The 18,899-nt window shown below is 41.5% G+C and overlaps 1 long non-coding RNA gene across 1 annotated transcript; it reads left to right on the forward strand.

The window, feature by feature from the left end:
• LOC119909974 lies at nucleotides 1-2,855 on the forward strand. The gene is made up of 2 exons (XR_005445574.1): nucleotides 1-61; nucleotides 1,980-2,855. It is a non-coding gene; the product is annotated as an uncharacterized LOC119909974 (long non-coding RNA).
• Nucleotides 2,856-18,899: the final 16,044 nt, after the last annotated feature.

The following is an 18,899-nucleotide window of genomic DNA, read 5'->3' on the forward strand; positions in this document are numbered from 1 at the left end:
GTGCCGGCAGCACTCATGCAGCCCCAGACCAGGACACTCCCTCCACCATGCTTGACTGGAGGTAAGACACACTTGTCTTTATACTCCTCACCTGGTTGCCGCCACACACACTTGACACCATCTGAACCAAATAAGTTTATCTAGGTCTCATCAGACCACAGGACATGTTTCCAGTAATCCATGTCCTTCGTCTGGGACGACAGCCATGCAGACCAATGTAACCCAGAATAAATAGTATACTGGGTTAAAAGAGTTTATTATAAGTAAATTTGATATTAAAAGTCATGGAATATTGATGGTAAAAATATGGTGATGTATTTTTGTTAAAACTGTTGTATGTTGCACATGTTATTTGATAAATAAGTAAAAGATAATGTTTAGTTAAAAAAACATGTTATGACGAGTTAATGGGTTGTATATGCAACTTGTCTGTGGTAATTGTGCTGGAGTCTAAGAATATGTTTTGATTGGGTGATTCGAGTGGGCATGAGGGGAGTGCATGAGCAGGTGCGGGAGGGGCGAGGTTGAGTGTGTGAGCGGAGTGATGGACAGAGAGGAGGAAAAAAAAGTTTGGAGAACTGTGTTAGCTTTGCAGACGAAGTAAAGTGAGAAGTCTTAACTAACGTTCATACCAAGCTGTGGTCTAATTTCGGGATTGTCTACTCGACATTCTGTGCTGGGATTATGTCTGCTAGTTCATGGGAAGTCGAAGAATCCACCGAGGAGTCTTGATTGACTGTTTCACGGGGTATGTAATGCTAGCTAAATAAAGTAGCACAGTAAGCTACATAGTACATTCATTGGAAAAGTGAACGGACAGTATATCTTCAGTTAGCTAGCAAAGCTAATCAAGTGGACTTATACAACGTTTTCAACGAGGAAACGCTGAAGAAAACCAGATAGCGCTCTGAGCTACCAGGCTGCTCAGAGTTCCTCTGGCCACGTGGGAAAAGGACACCGAAGGCTCATCTCTTTTGCTCCTGAGGAGTCTGTCCCCGCTCATGGGCATCGACACTGGGATTCAGTGTTGATATTAAGAAACAATAATCTAAAAGAACTCAGGGCCCTGCCCATACATACTTGCTAGAGGGTAGGAGCGCTACACCAATTTGATGCAGTGTGCGGTGTATGGTCTGAGCACTGACAGGCTGACCCCCCGCTTCCGCCCTTCAACCTCTGCAGCAATGCTGACAGCACTCATACGTCTGTTTCCCAAAGACAACCTCTGGATATGACGCTGAGCACGTGCACTCAGCTTCTTTGGTCGACCATGGTGAGGCCTGTTCTGAGTGGAACCTGTCCTGTTGAACCGCTGAATGATCTTGGCCACTGTGCTGTAGCTCACTTTCAGGATCTTGGCAGTCTTCTTATAGCCTGGGCCATCTTTATGTAGAGCAGCAATTCTTTTTTTCAGATCCTCAGAGTTCTTTTCCATGAGGTGCCATGTTGAACTTCCAGTGAACAGTATGAGGGAGTGTGTGCGCAAGAACACCAAATTTAACACAACTGCTCCCCATTCACACCTGAGACCTTGCAACACTAATGAGCCACATGAAATGGTTAATACATATATATATATATTCTTTTTTGGCCTGGAAGTCACTGACAGTAGGAGAAGTAGGCTGCTGTTTGTCCAGCTGCTCTGGCATTTTTTCCAGTATATTGGGGACTTTCTTGTTTTCTTTTTATTATTATTCTATTTATATTGTTTTATTTTTCTTTTATTGCAAGACAAAATACACAACATAGACTTGACAATACAATGGGGACAAGAAGACAGAAATGACAAAGTAAACAATAACAACAACAGCTGCAACAAAATTTCTTAATCTTGTGTGTGGATGTACATGTGTGTGTGTATGTGCTTGTGTCTGTGTGTGTATATACATGCCTCCCATGTTATCAGGGAAGGGGGATACCTATTGAATAGATAATAGAGATAGGCTTTAAATTTATTTTTCTCTTACTCTGCGTTGTAGGTGGTCCTCATCCCACGAATCAAGCTCCTGCAGTATATAAACCCCAGTCCTCCTCACCATTCTTCGCCAGATCGTCAGTTAACCACACGTGGTACATGTGTCAAGGCCTACCATCAACTCAAGTTAGATTCTTTCTGTGTGCTCCCTGGAGTAACCTGTATTTCTAAGTGCTCAGGATCACTTTTCCTCTGGAGGCTCTGCTGAACACCACGCTCTGCTCTGCTCACACCCCGCCTGGACAAACCAGCCCTCCGTGCTTGCCACTCTGCCTTGTTGAAACATATCACCCAGCCTTCTGTTGCACATCTCAGTAAAATCCTTTGTTACCCCTTTGAGCTGTTCCGAGTCTGCCTTTGAGTCCAAAAGTTCTCACATTATGACAGATACACATTGTTAGATCGGTTAGATTCACCACGATTCAGTCGTTCAGTTTATTTAAGGGAAACAACAATAAGTCTAATTCTTTTTTGTTTACCAGTGTAACCTGCATGGTACAAGAGAGGAAAAGGTGGGAAAAGTGCTGACTCATGTTAACTTTGAAGCGCTCGTTAAGTCCGAATGTGTCCCTTCCTTGATTATTTATCTTCCTTTAGTCTGTAAGGGTCCACCCATCAAAAGAATCAAAACAGCTTTTCATAAAAGAGTGCGACGGACTTCACATGACAGGATTCACAACGGATTAGTTGTGAATCCTGTCATGTGAAGTCCGTCGCTCTGTCTGCTAACATCTCTCATCCTGCACCCTGTTGTTGTCGTGATGTTCCTTTAAAATGAAAGCGCATGTTGGAGCTAGATCAAATGAATGACGTGTATTTGATATTACTGGATAAGTTTTATACATCTAATATTCTGTTTGAAATAAACTTTTTAAACTTTTTTCATAGTAATTTCAGTTTTGTGCAAATGGAATTAAAGGCCTGTCCCATATCGACACGTCCCAAATATAGGCAGTCAATTCAGTGATTTCAGTAAATAAAAAGCCCGGGCTATTATTCAAAGTTTTATGGTATATGCTATATTAATATTTGATGCAAAAGGTACCCTTCAGCGTCCGTATTAGACACCCCCCGGGCGCGTCTGCATGAGACGCCTTGTCTAAACCAGAAGCTCTAGTAGCTAGCTAGGTAGCTAGTACCTAGGTCCCTTGGGGAAAATTACATATGTTTTCTATTAGACGCATGAGGCGTCACTTGGTTTTATTCTCATTGGCCAACTTTTGTATTGAACCTCAAACTGAATTTTTTTGTTTGCTTGCTGGGATCCAGAAAGGAGGTTTTTGTTAAGAGATGGACTCATGGAGATTTAAACTGATATAAGGTCTCATTAATTGGTGGTTGAACTGTGGGTTTTGTATTGAGTAATGTATATACACTGTGGTAAACTTTATTTAATACCTTACATAACTTCAAAATATCTTTCTCTCTGAAATTATTATTATAAATTAATTTGATACTTCCCCTCCACCATTGCTCATACTAATAATTCAATTACCTAATTTAATCATAACATATAGGCCTGGCCTACAGGAAAGAACAGTGTATGTTTGATCTATCTAATAATGTGTTGGTCATACTATACAATCATTTATTGCTTGTCAGTTTTGAACAATACAGAAGATAAAGAGCTAGCTCAAAATATAATTTATGTAAATATAATCAGGCCAGTTAAGCCTGGTCCCCACCTTCACCAGCTTTGTCAAATAATACTCCATTAACTTTTTATTATAGTCAATAAGGTTGCAATCTAAAACTTCTCTGGAGATGGTCAAGAGTCGGTGCAAAAGAGTTTATTCCAAAACAGGACACAAAACCCCGTACAACATCCCTGCAGGTCGGAAGATCAATCCTATGGTCTGCTGACAGTCTTATATATTCCCCTCTGGGCTGGTTTGCCCCCTCCTTTCCTCATGATGAACTTCTTTTCCTCTGCTGTTCTGCTGTTTACATGTGTTATTTTACCAATTAACAATGTGCTCCAGCTGTCATTTATTACTGTATTGTTGATTTACTACTGGACAAGAAGTTCACCATTTACATTTCAATTTCAGTCTCACCGTGTTTTTTAAAAGTTACGCATGCTTAATTTGACACATAATTATATTTTTTAAACAATTAATATAAGATTAACATAAGTACTTTTGCATCTTTCATTAATGCTTGGTTTCTTACAGCAATCTTGATGTTATGCTGCCTGTTTTCTGCTTTCTGCTTATCATCTCTCTGTCGTGTTTTCATGAAGCATCTGATGGTTTTTTGGTCATCCACTATCTGACGTAATTTCAGTAAGCTTCTGTCGCTTTTTGTGTCATCCACTATCTGACGTGAAAAGTTAAGGAAAAAATCCTTCAGCAAGTACACTCAAAGTTCACATAGGCTTTAATAATCAGAGGTTGGAAGTTGACAATCAACCCCTTAATTAAGCATATAGTCTTAATTGGTCATTTAAACATGTAGTCTTAATATCAGCAGACTAAGTTGTTCCTCATGCAGTCATAACAACAGTGTCTCAGTTCTCGCGTGCATTAATGAATTAATCTCTAAACGTCATGTCAAAGTATTGGGTGTTCCAGTTATGCTGGCTGTGACTACCTTAACAAAATGGAAAGCATGATATTTGAAAGTGCATTATTTTAAATGTCAAAATTTATTTTATTTTTCTCAGTAACTTGTAACAATAAATACAATAAGGATTTGAAATTAAGGGGAGTAAAAGTACAAACCCCCATAAAAGAAAATACTCAACCTCAACATTTGACGTAAGTAAAGTACTTGAGTAAAATAACCCCTAAGTGAGGTCACTAAGACAAAACTGAAAATATCTTGGAGCTTTTTTTCTGATCCACACTCTGGAGACTGAAATTACAGTTATTTAAGATACAGGTGCTGGTCATATAATTAGAATATCATCAAAAACTTGATTCATGTCAGTAAGTCCATTCCAAAAGTGAAACTTGTATAATGTATACATTCATTCCACACAGACTGATATATTTCAAGTGTTCATTCCTTTTAATTTTGATGATTATAACTGACAACTAATGAAAACCTCCAAATCAGTATCTCAGAAAATTAGAATATTGTGAAAAGGATCAATATTGAAGACACCTGGTGCCACACTCTAATCAGCTAATTAACTCAAAACACCTGCAAAGGCCTTTAAATGGTCTCTCAGTCTAGTTCTGTAGGCTACACAATCATGGGGAAGACTGCTGACTTGACAGCTCTCCAAAAGACGACCACTGACACCTTGCACAAGGAGGGCAAGACACAAAAGGTCTTTGCTAAAGAGGCTGGCTGTTCACAGAGCTCTGTGTCCAAGCACATTAATAGAGAGGCGAAGGGAAGGAAAAGATGTGGTAGAAAAAAGTGTACAAGCAATAGGGATAGCCGCACCCTGGAGAGGATTGTGAAACAAAACCCATTCAAAAATGTGGGGGAGATTCACCAAGAGTGGACTGCAGCTGGAGTCAGTGCTTCAAGAAGCACCACACACAGACGTATGCAAGACATGGGTTTCAGCTGTCGCATTCCTTTTGTCAAGCCGCTCTTGAACAAGACACAGCGTCAGAAGCGTCTCGCCTGGGCTAAAGACAAAAAGGACTGGACTGCTGCTGAGTGGCCCAAAGTTATGTTCTCTGATGAAAGTAAATTTTGCATTTCCTTTGGAAATCAAGGTCCCAGAGTCTGGAGGAAGAGAGGAGAGGTACAGAATCCACGTTGCTTGAAGTCCAGTGTAAAGTTTCCACAGTCAGTGATGGTTTGGGGTGCCATGTCATCTGCTGGTGTTGGTCTACTGTGTTTTCTGAGGTCCAAGGTCAACGCAGCAGTCTACCAGGAAGTTTTAGAGCACTTCATGCTTCCTGCTGCTGACCAACTTTATGGAGACTGCAGATAGTTCCTGGAAGTCCTAGAAGGGCAAAACCTTGGTATTAAAAAGCAGCTCATTTTTGTCTAGGAGAAAAGAAGGAAACAACTATGAGATCTCATCTTGGATTTTGCTTTCCTATGGGGTGAGATATTAATAATAACGTTATTAATAATAATAATTATTAATAACGTTATTTTAAATTAAATTTACAAAGGAAATTTCAATACAGGTTTTTTATTTCATATTCCACCATTCCATTTTTCCTGGCACGCACCCCCAGGGTTCATTCGTCACACTGGGAATTGCTGGAAGCTCAGATCAGCCAGCTAAACGTTTAGGTGGTAGAAAAAAATATAATGTTGTTGGATTAGTTTCATGTAGTTACTCTGTCTCTCCAACTTTGTTTTGACTTTGTCGGTTACGCTAGCAAGACAATCAACTGATCACTAATTGGCAATAAAAGGGCAGCTTCTAGCATCGAAGTTCAGATCAGCCAGCTAAACTTTTACTGCCCTGGTAGAAAAAAAATGTAGTTGGATTGTAATTTAATGTAGTTATTCTCCAGCGCTCTGTAATGGCTTAGTTATGTGGACAGAAATGTGCCCTTAACTTCCTTAGACAAACAGATGATAAATATTATCGGCAATAAAACAGTACCAGCAGGGAAGCTCCGACCAGCAGCTTGCCCTGCTGGGAAACATGTATTTCTATTTACTGCTAATGAAGATATATAACAAGACTGTGTGCCTATCAAGTAACCAGTAGTGAATACTTTCAGAATTTGCATTAAAAAAATGTTATTGGATATTGCTTCCCTACTCTGCACACAAATGTGTAATTTGTTCTGTCACATTACTAAATTCTCATTAAAAACATTGCACCATTTTAGACATTTTGGTAATATTTGCATGCTTATCTAATTAAGCAAAGCCAGATGAGCTTTGATCCTCACCAGCCAATCAATGCCTTTGTAAACTTCATGTATTATGTGGTTTATAATGGACTGTGGTGCAGAAACAGTGAGCTTACATTGTCCTGTTATCTGTCAGTGGTCATACTTGATGCACTAGATGTGATAGTTTTTGAGATGTTCTCCATTTACTTTGGTATGTTAGTCCAGATGAGCCAACCCTCCCAAGATGTAAAAATATGATTACAGTACAGTAAAATGTATTACAGGAGTATGAGACATTATGTAACATTTCTTGATGTGGCTGTTGTTTAATGAACAAGTAACAATAATATTCACACAATCATATGGTTTTACCTAATAATTAAGTTAATATAATTTCTTAACATATCTATCTAGAGAAACCTCATTTCTTGACTGACATCTTTTGTCCTGTCTCAGGCACCGTAGCTATACAACTCACTTGGATAGGGAAGGGGGGGTGCAATTTGCAACCCTCACCACTAGATGCCACTAAAACTTACACACTTAACCTTTAAGAATATTGCTATTACACAATAGTGAACAGTTTCATCTCCAGTGATTAAAAACATTTTGTTTTCTTGATTTGAAAGATTTAGTTGGATCATTTTGAATAGGCTGATTTGCAGTAACCTTCTTTGACTGAGACCACTTTTGCACATGTGCGGAATGGGTCCGGCAGGCCAGAGCCCTATAGAGAGAGAGTTGCGGAGGTGCAAAATGCTTGATCGTCACCTGATTCATGGAGACTGCAGATAGTTCCTGGAAGTCCTAGAAGGGCAATTTGAAAATGAACGAGAGAAATGTCAGATCTGCGATTTTAAGAGTTTTTTGGTGATTTATACAATAAATGCGTTGATTTACGATGTTTGTACAGAAAACTGACACATGTATGTAGTTACATTATTATTTTTTAATAAGAAGGACATATATGACAGTAATAACTATAATCACCTACCTTGTTAACATGTTTTGGCTAATGTGTTTTCAAGAGGAAAACACTTTCCAATGTTACATAGGAAAGTGTGTTCCTCTTGAAAACACGTTTTGAAATTCAGATCAGATTTAACTTTCTAACATTCCTTTTAGTAATCCCATGGTACCAGGGTTAATTGATCTTTATGACTAATGTAATCTTTATGACTTCAGATAGAACAGACAGGTGACTATCAATGATTGTCATTTAGTAAACTTGGCTTGTTGTGCCCTCTTATTCTGCAAAGATTTAATGGCACCCAACTAGATGCTTGGCAACAAACTACTGTAACAATATGTAGACCTCCTACGTTCCATATAGGCAAATAAGAGTATATGACTCAGCAGGTGTTGAAAATACCTGAGCAAAAAGAAATGTAGTAGCATTCAGTGCTAACTTGAGCAAGCTTGCTAGCTAACTCTTTTCTGGAGGCAGCTTGTTAGCCTAACTTGCTAGCTTCCACTTTCTCTATGTAATACACATTTAACTGTCACACTCTGCCTGTCTGCCATGCGGTGTTTTGCACTTTTGTGTGTAGTTAGCGTTATTTTGGTCTGTTGGGTTTTGGGGGTCCGTCTTGTCTTTCGTCTAGTATTCGGTAACCCTTGTCATGTCTGTTACCCCAGTGATCCCTCTGTTTTCCCCTGCTCTCTCTCTCTCTCTCTCTCCCTGCCTGTGCCTCTTTAGCCTCATGTCTGTGACCTGTGTTGCTCCCGCCCTGCTCGTTAGTCCCTGTGTATGTGTACCTGGTGTTTCTGTCTTGTCTTTGTCGGGTCATTGTTTATTGTCACCCAGTGTTATAGTGTGTTACCTTGTTGCCAGCCTACTCGTCGCGTCTCCCTGTTTCCCTGCTTATTTTGGATTTTGGATTCTCGTTTGGATTACTTTGTTTTGGACTCGCCTTTGTTTGTTTATTAAAACCCCTTGAACTGTACCTCCTTTGCCTTGCGTCCTGCATTTGGGTCCTTCAACCTGCTCAACCCTGCCTTCACCACCAAACCGTGACAGAATGACCGGACCAAACATGGACCCAGCGGACATAGTTAAGTTGCCCAGCACTTGGGAGGAATTAGGGGTGCCCAAGAAGGAGCTAACAGCAGAGGAGCCACAGTTTTTCAAACTGCTCTCAGTCATGTGGGGGACCAACCCCGAGATGGCTCTGCTCGTGGCCTCCTCCCGGTGGAGAGACTTTTGATTTAGAGACTGTGTCAAACCTCTGCTCTGCCACCCCCCAGTGTGAGATTGCTAAGCCTGCTAGCCTCAAACCCCGGCCTGCTAGTACTCCTGCGGCTAGCCTCCTGCCTGAGCCCCGGCCTGCTAGCGCTGCTAGCTCCAGGCCGTCTGTTCCCCAGCCCATTAACCTCCTCTTAAATGCTGAATGTAATAAGAGACACTATGTAGTTTACCATAGAAGTTGACAAGGTGACTTCTGGCAACACCACCTCTCAAATGCTGCTACGGAAAATGTCCTTTATACTCTTTTGAAAAATGGAAAAAAATGAAAAACCATGATCATAGTAGTTTATATTTCCTTACACAAAAAGCAAGAATTAAAAATTCAGTTCAAACATCTGTTTTCTTATGTCTACAGCACACCTTCCAATCACAAGTGACGTCAAGAGATGACATAAGGGATCATCATTCCCACTGATTTGGACCAAAGTTTTGTGAAAGAACAGGCAATTTACTGTTTTGCTCATGGAGTGGAACACGAGCACATTACACAAATTGGTCACTCAAAAAATAAGCCAAGATGACAGTTTTCTTCAAAGTAAAGGGGTTTCTTATCTGCCAAGCAAATTTACATGATGCACCCCTGTGTCTGAACCTTTAAAAATGCAGTTGCATCCTCAAATTTCAGAGGATATTTTCAAGTCCAATTCCAACTCAGCTACAGTTTTATTTTCTTGTCATAAAAGGCAGATTTGTATTTGTGTCCGAGCAGCAGGCAAAAATTACTAAGCCAAAAATAATGAGAGCTTTTTGCTACCTGTCAATATGTATTCAATTCAATTTTATTTATACAGCGCCAAATCACAACAACAGTTATCTCACAGCGCATAAAAGAGCAGGTCTAGACCATACTCTGTGATGATATTTACAGAAGCCCAACAGTTCCCACCAAGAGCAAGCACTAGGCGACAGAGGCAAGTAAAAACTTCCTTTTAAGAGGCAGAAACCTCGAGCAGAACCATGGCTCAGGGTGGGCGGCCATCTGCCTCGACCGGTTGGGGTGAAGGAGAGAGAGAGAGAGAGAGAGAGAGAGAGAGAAAGAGAGGGATGTAAGGAGAGAGAGAGGGGAGGGAGGCAGCCTACACAATATACACACAGAGGTACAGACAGTGAAGGTAATGTTGCTATAGACTAAATGAAAAATGGTACAGATATTTATAATAGTGTTAATGGTAACCATCGTAATGTTAATGATTATAATAACAATAATAACAATAAGACTAGCAACAATAGTCGTTGCAGCAGAGGGTGTCGAGCAGGAACACGGGGGCAGCAGGTGACCTGCAACCACAGATCCAGACTCCACAGCTCCAGAGCCAGAAAACCTGCAGGAAGTGATAGGAGAGAGGAGAGAGACGTGAAAGCACAAGACTACCAGAAAGGGGAGAAGTTGTTTTAGTAACATGCAATAATGGGATGAGGTTGCATACAGAGGGAGAGAAAGTAGAGGAGAGAGGAGCTCAGTGCATCATGGGAAATCCCCCCGGCAGTCTAGGCCTATAGCAGCATAACTAAGGGATGGTTCAGGACTCACCTGAGCCAGCCCTAACTATAAGCTTTATCAAAGAGGAAGTCTTAAGCCTACTCTTAAATGTGGAGATGGTGTCTGCCTCCTGAACCCAAACTGGAACCTGGTTCCACAGGAGAGGAGCTTGATAGCTGAACGCTCTGGCTCCTAGTCTACTTTTGGAGACTCTAGGAACCACAAGTAACCCTGCATTCTGGGAGCGCAGTGCTCTGGTGGGGTAGTAAGGTACTATGAGCTCTTTAAGATAAGATGGTGCCTGACCATTAAGAGCTTTGAAGGTAAGAAGAATGATTTTAAATTCTATTCTGGATTTTACTGGAAGCCAATGCAAAGAAGCTAAAACAGGAGAAATGTGATCTCTTTTCCTGGTTCCTGTCAGAACACATGCTGCAGCATTCTGGATCAGCTGAAGAGTCTTAATGGACTTTTTCGAGCAGCCTGATAATAAGGAATTGCAGTAATCCAGCCTAGAAGTAACAAATGCATGGACTAGTTTTTCTGCATCATTTTTGGACAGGATGTTCCTGATTTTCGCAATATTACGTAGGTGAAAAAAGGCGGTCCTTGAAATTTGCTTAATGTGAGACTTAAACGACATGTCCTGATCAAAGATAACTCCAAGATTCCTCTGGAAGTTGCTGGAGGCCAAGGCGATGCCATCCAGGGAAACTATATCTTTGGATAATGCGTCACGGAGGTGCTTAGGCCCCAGAGCAATAACTTCAGTTTTATCTGAGTTTAACATGAGAAAATTACAGGTCATCCAGGTTTTAACATCCTGAAGGCACATTTGAAGTTTAGCTAACTGATGAGTTTCATCTGGCTTGATCGATAGATATAACTGAGTATCATCTGCATAACAATGAAAGCTTATGGAATGTTTCCTGATAATATTGCCTAAAGGAAGCATATATAAAGTGAAGAGGATTGGTCCGAGGACAGATCCTTGAGGAACTCCATGAGTAACTTTGGCGTGCATGGAGGACTCATCGTTAACATGTACAAACTGAAATCGATCTGATAAATAGGACTTAAACCAGCTTAGAGCGGTTCCTTTAATGCCAATGAAATATTCTAGTCTCTGCAATAGGATCTGAGGGTCAATGGTATCAAATGCAGCACTAAGATCTAATAAAACCAGTACAGAGACAAGTCTTTTGTCTGATGCAATAAGGAGGTCATTAGTAATTTTCACCAGTGCTGTCTCTGTGCTATGAGCTCTAAATCCTGACTGAAAATCCTCAAATAAACTATTGCTCTGTAGAAAGTCACACAGATGTTTAGCAACTGCTTTCTCCAGAACCTTAGAGAGAAATGGAAGGTTAGATATAGGTCTATAGTTTGCTAAAACATCCGGATCAAGTTTGGGCTTTTTCAGAAGAGGTTTAATTACACCTACTTTAAAGTACTGTGGTACATAGCCTGTTGATAGAGATAGATTGACCATATCTAGTATAGAGGTGCTGACTAAGGGTAAAACATCTTTAAGCAGCCTAGTCGGGATGGGGTCTAAGAGGCAGGTTGATGGTTTAGATGAAGAAATTATTGAAGTTAGTTGGTAAAGACTGAGGGAAGCAAAACAGTCTAAACATGTATCTGGTTCTACAGCTGTTTCTAAGGTTCCTGAGTTAAGAGATAAGTCGGTGCCAATTGAGGGCAGATCTTGGTGAATTTTGTCTCTAATAGCTAGAATTTTATCATTAAAGAAGCTCATGAAATTGTAACTACTGAGAGCTATGGGAATACTTGGCTCAATAGAGCTGTGACTCTCTGTCAGCCTGGCTACAGTGCTGAAAAGAAACCTGGGGTTGTTCCTATTTTCCTCTATTAATGACGAGTAGTACGCTGCTCTGGCATTACGGAGGGCCTTCCTATAAGTTTTAAGACTATCTTGCCAAATTAAACGCGAATTTTCCACTTTGGTGGAACGCCAATTCCTCTCAAGTTTCCGTGATATTTGCTTTAATTTGCGAGTTTCAGTATTATACCATGGAGCTAACCGTCTTTGTTTTATTATTTTCTTTTTTAGAGGGGCTACAGAGTCGAGTGTCATTCGCAGCGAGCCTGCAGCACTATCAACAAGATGATCGATTTGGGAGGGACTGAAATTAGCACAGGAGTCCTCCGTTACTTTGTGACTAGATAATGTATTTAGAGCTGATGGAATCGCATCCTTAAATTTAGCTATACACTATCAGACAGTCATCTTGTATAGAAATTTTTGCCCAATGGCGAGTACTTCAGCAATACAAACTCAAAAGTTATCAAACAGTGGTCGGATAAAGAGGGATTCTGTGGAAACACCACTAAATGTTCAATTTCAATACCATACACCAAAACAAGGTCGAGGGTGTGGTTAAAACAGTGAGTCGGTTCATGAACACTCTGAGAGAAGCCGATGGAATCTAACATAGAGATAAACGCAGTACTAAAGCTGTCATTCTCAACGTCCACATGAATATTAAAATCCCCTACAATAATAACTTTGTCCTTTTTAAGGACTAAAGTTGACAAAAACTCTGCAAATTCAGATAAGAATTCAGAATACGGGCCAGGTACACTATAACAAAAAGAATTGGTTGCAGTGATTTCCAACTTGGGTGCGAAAGACTAAGAACAAGACTTTCAAATGAGTTACAGTTTTGTTTAGGTTTAGAGCTGATTAGTAGGCTAGAGTCGAAGATAGCTGCAACTCCACCTCCTCGGCCTGTGCCTCGAGGAATGTGAGTATTAATATGACTGGGAGGGGTGGATTCATTTAGGCTAACATATTCTCCATCACCCAGCCAGGTTTCAGTAACACCAAATAAATCAATATCATAATCTGAGATTAGTTCATTTACTAGTACACCTTTAGAAGAGAGAGATCTGATGTTTAAGAGTCCACATTTAACTCTCCTATTCATTTGCACTATTGCTCTTGTGGTTTTAATTTTTATGAGGTTTTTATGCACAGCTCCTCTTCTGTTTACCTTTTTAAATAATTTCGATGGTCGGGGGGCAGACACCGTCACTATAGGATTTTCACTAAGTAACTCCTGGAATGGAGGAGCAGAGAAGTGTGTTAGACTGCGACTCTGCGTAGGGTTTTGGGTGACTCTGCCTCCTGGTCTCAACTCTGGGTTGTCATGGATTTGGTCCACTAATAAACTTGGCCAGATTTCTAGAAATGAGAGCTGCTCCTTCCCAAGTGGGATGGATGCCGTCTCTCCGGATCAGACCAGGTCTTCCCCAGAAAGTCTGCCAATGATCAACAAAGCCCACATCGTTTGCTGGACACCACCTCGACAACCAGCGGCGGAATGACGACATGCGGCTATACATGTCATCACTGGTCAGATTTGGCAGGGGTCCAGAGAAAACTACGGTGTCCGACATTGTTTTTGCGTATGTACACACCGACTCAACATTAATCTTAGTGACCTCTGATTGGCGTAACCGGGAGTCATTACCGCTGACGTGAATAACAATCTTACTGTATTTACGTTTATCCTTAGCCAGCAGTTTCAAATAAGACTCAATGTCGCCCGCTCTGGCCCCAGGGATGAACTTAACTACGGCCGCTGGCTTCGCTAAATTCACGTTTCTCAAAATGGAACTGCCAATGATCAGAGTTGGTTTCTCAGCGGGTGTGTCGCTGAGTGGGGAAAACCTGTTAGAAACGTGAACAGGTTGATGATGCCCCGTGGACTTTGAATGCTTACGACTATTCCTCCTTCGGACAGTCACCCAGCCCCCCCCTTTCCTGGCTGCACAGGGGATGCCGGGGGACGGCTACCACAGGCTAACTCAGGCCGTTCTGCACCGACTACCGGGGACTGGCTAGCTACAGCAGCTAAAGACTGATCTACCAAGGTGCGGAGCCGGACTTCTAAATCACTGAGCCTCGCCTCCATGTCTATAAATAAACTACACTTATTACATGTACCATTAACGCTTCAGGAGGCAGAGGAGTAATTTTTCAATTCAATTCAATTTTTATCTCACAGCGCTTTTCATAAAAGAGCAATTTTTATAGCGCCTTTCCGACCACTCAAAGCGCTTTTACACTACATCTGCATTCACCAGTCACACACATTCATACACTTTGCCTAAGTGCTCAAACGGAAACTAACATTCACACTCACTCATACACTGGCGGAACAACCGCCAGGGGCAATTCGGGGTTCAGTATCTTGCCCAAGGACACTTCGACACGCAACCAGGGGGAGCCATGGATTGAACCGCCGACCTTCCGATTAACGGCCAACCCGCTCTACCTCCTGAGCCACAGCTGCCCCCATAAGTAGGAGAGAGAGGGAGAAGGAGAAGCCATCGCTAGCTGCTAAGCTAAAGTCGCTAACGGCTAAGCTAAAGTACTGTAGCATCAGCTACCAAAACTTTAGAACCACTATGAGATTGAACAGCAGTCACTAAAAGATGGCAAGAACTGTGAGTGCTTAGGCAAAATTACTGTAAAGAATAAGTGTTTAGCGAACAGTTGGCCACTGTAATCAAACAAATGTAACTGTTATTTAGCGGGAGCAGCACAACACGGTACCAACACACAAGCACCGGAAACGGAAATGAGTCGACACGCTTACCGCAATACGTCAGCAATACGTCCAAACCAAATATGTAATGTCCAGATGTCCACAGGAGAAAAGAAACATTCACCCTTCATTGCTTTTCATCTCCGGCCCAGCCTGTCACCTAGCATTTAAATGCAATGTATACTTCTGTGTCAAATTGATGGTGTAGGTGACGACGTAGACTACAGGGCTATGCAGAGGCTACGCCGTCGCCTGACGTGCACTTCCTCCAAAATGTAACTACACATCGAGTCGACACGGACTCTAAGCTCTATGATTGGTCGGCTGGGTAGCCTCACAATGCTTCCGAGATGACCGGAAGTACCCCCGCGCTTTGAAGTAACATTTACTAGCGGCCAAAACGGCGGCTCTAAGACAGTGAATCAGTATATTTGACCGTCGCAACCCTGAAATGAGATCAGAATGTGATCCATTCGGTCGGTAACATTTGAAAAGGTACAGCCGCATGTTTACAGTTTTACCCCCATTTACGTTAGCAGAGCGCTAAACCGGAAGTTAGGCTGCTCGGCCGGCAAAAGTCAACACAGTGGACGCTGTAGCGGTACTGTCGACTAGCATTTGGGGGTGTAATTGCAGAATGACGGACACACCTACGTACAAGTTTAAATGCATGGCAACGTGCGGAGCCTACGCCGTAGGTACACACGTAGACCCTACGCAGGAGTATAAATGGGCCTTTAGACATTGTAGGCAAGTTGCTTGTAAAACACTTTTTGTCATATTTGTTGAAACTGTCTATATACACCAATGCATATTAAAAAGTTAGCTGCACTGATATAAAAATTGGCTGTCTGTAGTCCTCTCAGGGCTGCAGTAAACAGAGCCACTCGTTCCATTCAGACCGAATGCAATGATTGGCTGGCTGACTGGTCATTCTCCCTCGCTGCAATGGCTACCAGCCGTGCTGCAACAGGAGCTGCTAGTGATGGCGAGATGAAGCTTTATGAAGCATTGAAGCTTTCCATCCAATCTGTTCACTCATGGGCCGAAGCTTCACGGTGCTTCATTTGCTTTACTGTGCCATCAAGTGGACAATAAATGTAAAACAGGCAGAGTGATTACAACGGCAACACGGCTTTGGTGTGTGAAGCTTTTAATTGAATAAATTAATGAATGATGTTTGTGATGCCAATACATGACTGATTAGCTTTTTAATAAGGTGTCTGTCTTTATGATACAATGACAGGGCCAGAAGGAAAGTGGAAACAAGGGAGAGGGTTATGATAACTTGGTTTCTTTCTTGGAGATTTTACCTGCTTTAGAAAATTATTATTAGGGTAATATGGGGTAAGAGTTTAATACTTACCAAAGTCACAAAATGTCAACACTTTCTTTTCCTCTGTTTCATCACAATTTTTGAAGTTATTTGATCAAAGCAATTCTGACATAAGTTGATGAACGTTTTTAGTCATTTAAAATGAGCTGTAGATAAAATCTAATTGTGTTCAAGTTCAAAAGTCCACAAAATGTTGAGGAGGGTCCATTGCATTTTGCTGCTCCTTTCGGATCGCACGCCAAATCTGCAAACCGTCTCCTGAATCGGTCACGTACAGCCGGCTCGTGAGGCTTCGAACATCACCACATACGTCATCAACACAAGCCTCGATACACACTTCACAAAAATCGAGAAGGGTCCAGCTGCAGCCCGCAGACAAACGTGACGGAAGTTGAACTTCCATATATGGGTTGTCCCCAAATAAAAAAAGCCGAGTGTCAACGTAGTAATCAGTGTATGTTATGTGTTAATATTTACTATACTATACTTATATATTATTAATATAGTATATTTATACTATAATTCCTGCAAATACTTATTTATAATAGCCTAATGATAATAATAAGGCAATGTTTCAATTCATACCACTGTTGTATATTTTATTTCTTCCAAAGTGATTTTAAGTTTCACAAACCAAGAATATTCTGTAATGTTGCATCACGAGCCAGATGTGTCTCAATTTAGGTTAAAACTTATCATTACTGAGAATTTATTGACAGAATAACAGTGGTACGAACATTATCAGCTGTTGCTGGATAGTCTGCTGTGTTGGCTGCAGTGGTCTGTGTGACTTGGCCTTGGGGAGCTAACCGGAGCTAGCTAGCTATTCCTGACAGCCCCCCGAAGTATATTCCTCTTACCCCAGCCAGGGTAATCAAGTTATTGATTATATGCATGTCGACCGGTTAACCCTACAGCGGCACACATCGGCCGCTAGCAGATAGGTTGCTGTGCAGCCTCCGGTAACGTTACTGCAGCTATATAACACCCGTCGGCACTATGGTCGGCACTTTTCGTTAAACTGCCGATCTTCAAAATCTACACAGTTGATTTCTCGCCTAAAAACTTCTCAGAAGTGTATTTAAAGTTCTGTTGTTGGCTTCTAAAGAATAAAACGGTTTGCATTAGGATCTATCATGTACGTAAACTGAGATGAACATCATCACGTTTTGTGCGCAGTGTCTTCTGGGACAAAATATATTTGGAAGTTCAACTTCCGTCACGGTCTGCAGGCTGCAGCTGGATATATACTTGCAAAAATCATCCTGTATTACTCGACACACGCTTCGAAGCCTCGACACGGACGGACACATCACTAGGAGCTGCCCCTATGCGCGCACCCGGTCAGCTCAGACCTGACGAGCGAAGCAGTCAGACCGATGGGTGATTTCTGCATGGCTTTTCAACAATAGTGACAACTGAGGAACACAGAGGCGCTGACACACCTTGGTGGCTTTATTTCTGCTGGGCAGGTAATCTGGCTTTTATCATTTTTATGGTAATTTGTTACTTTCATCACTAGCAAACGTAGCTACCTACGCATAGAGCTAACGGTACCTACCTACTTTGTTGCTCTGTTGCTACGAGTGCTGGAGACTGGTGTAGGAGCCAGAGTAGAGACGATGAATTATATCTAGCTGTAGGTGAGCTGGAAAACAGCAGCGCGAGTTTGTTGTTTACACCTAACTTTACGTTATCTTTACCTTGTATCTAATCTGTGTTATTATCTTGTGTCTGCAGTTGATGTTTGACTGTATGTTACTTTTACAAATGTGGTGATGTAGCTGTGTGTTCGCAGTAATGAGACATTCAACGTTAGTATACATAAACAATGATGGCTAAAGGATTGTTTGACATTGTCCGTAGCTAAGCCTAATATGTGAAAACCTTTTACTGTAATTGGTGCTGTTGTGCTATTACTTATTTTACCAGTAGTAAAAAATACTGTGTGTTTGATTTCTACTGTGCCCTCAGGTCACCTGCAGATTTGGAGTCTTTCATAGCCCTGTGCTTCTCACCAGTATACACTGATCGGACCATGCTGGCTGGCCTGGATTACAACCACCGTGTCCACAGTCCAGCCAAGAGAAAAGCTGATGACACAGTTCAGTATGTTGCATTATGAGTACTCCTATGCATTTTACTCAATACATTTATAAGTGATGAATCAAAAAATATTAAACAGTATGAGGAATACAGATAGATGGTGCTGATTTATTGTTGTGATTGCATTTTATGTGGAAATGCTAACTACTCTATAAGAGAATGATGTCAGGTATTACAAACTTTTCACGAAGCTGAAACTCTTTTCTGTATTATCAGGTACAGCAAGGTATACAACAAAAAGTCCAGGAAGTGGAGCTTGTACTCATTGAAGGTGGATAAGGACTACAGTTACATCAGAGACCTCCATAGTGCCATCCTCCTCCTCCTCCAGTTGTGTACTACTGAGGAGATGCCTAGAAGCTGAACCAGGAAACCTGATGATCCCCGTCAACATGGGGTTCAGTCAGTTGT

Source organism: Micropterus salmoides, unplaced genomic scaffold (assembly GCF_014851395.1).
Source record: "Micropterus salmoides isolate LMB-PRFRI ecotype aquatic unplaced genomic scaffold, ASM1485139v1 Ms_hic_scaffold_19, whole genome shotgun sequence".
NCBI lineage: Eukaryota > Metazoa > Chordata > Actinopteri > Centrarchiformes > Centrarchidae > Micropterus > Micropterus salmoides.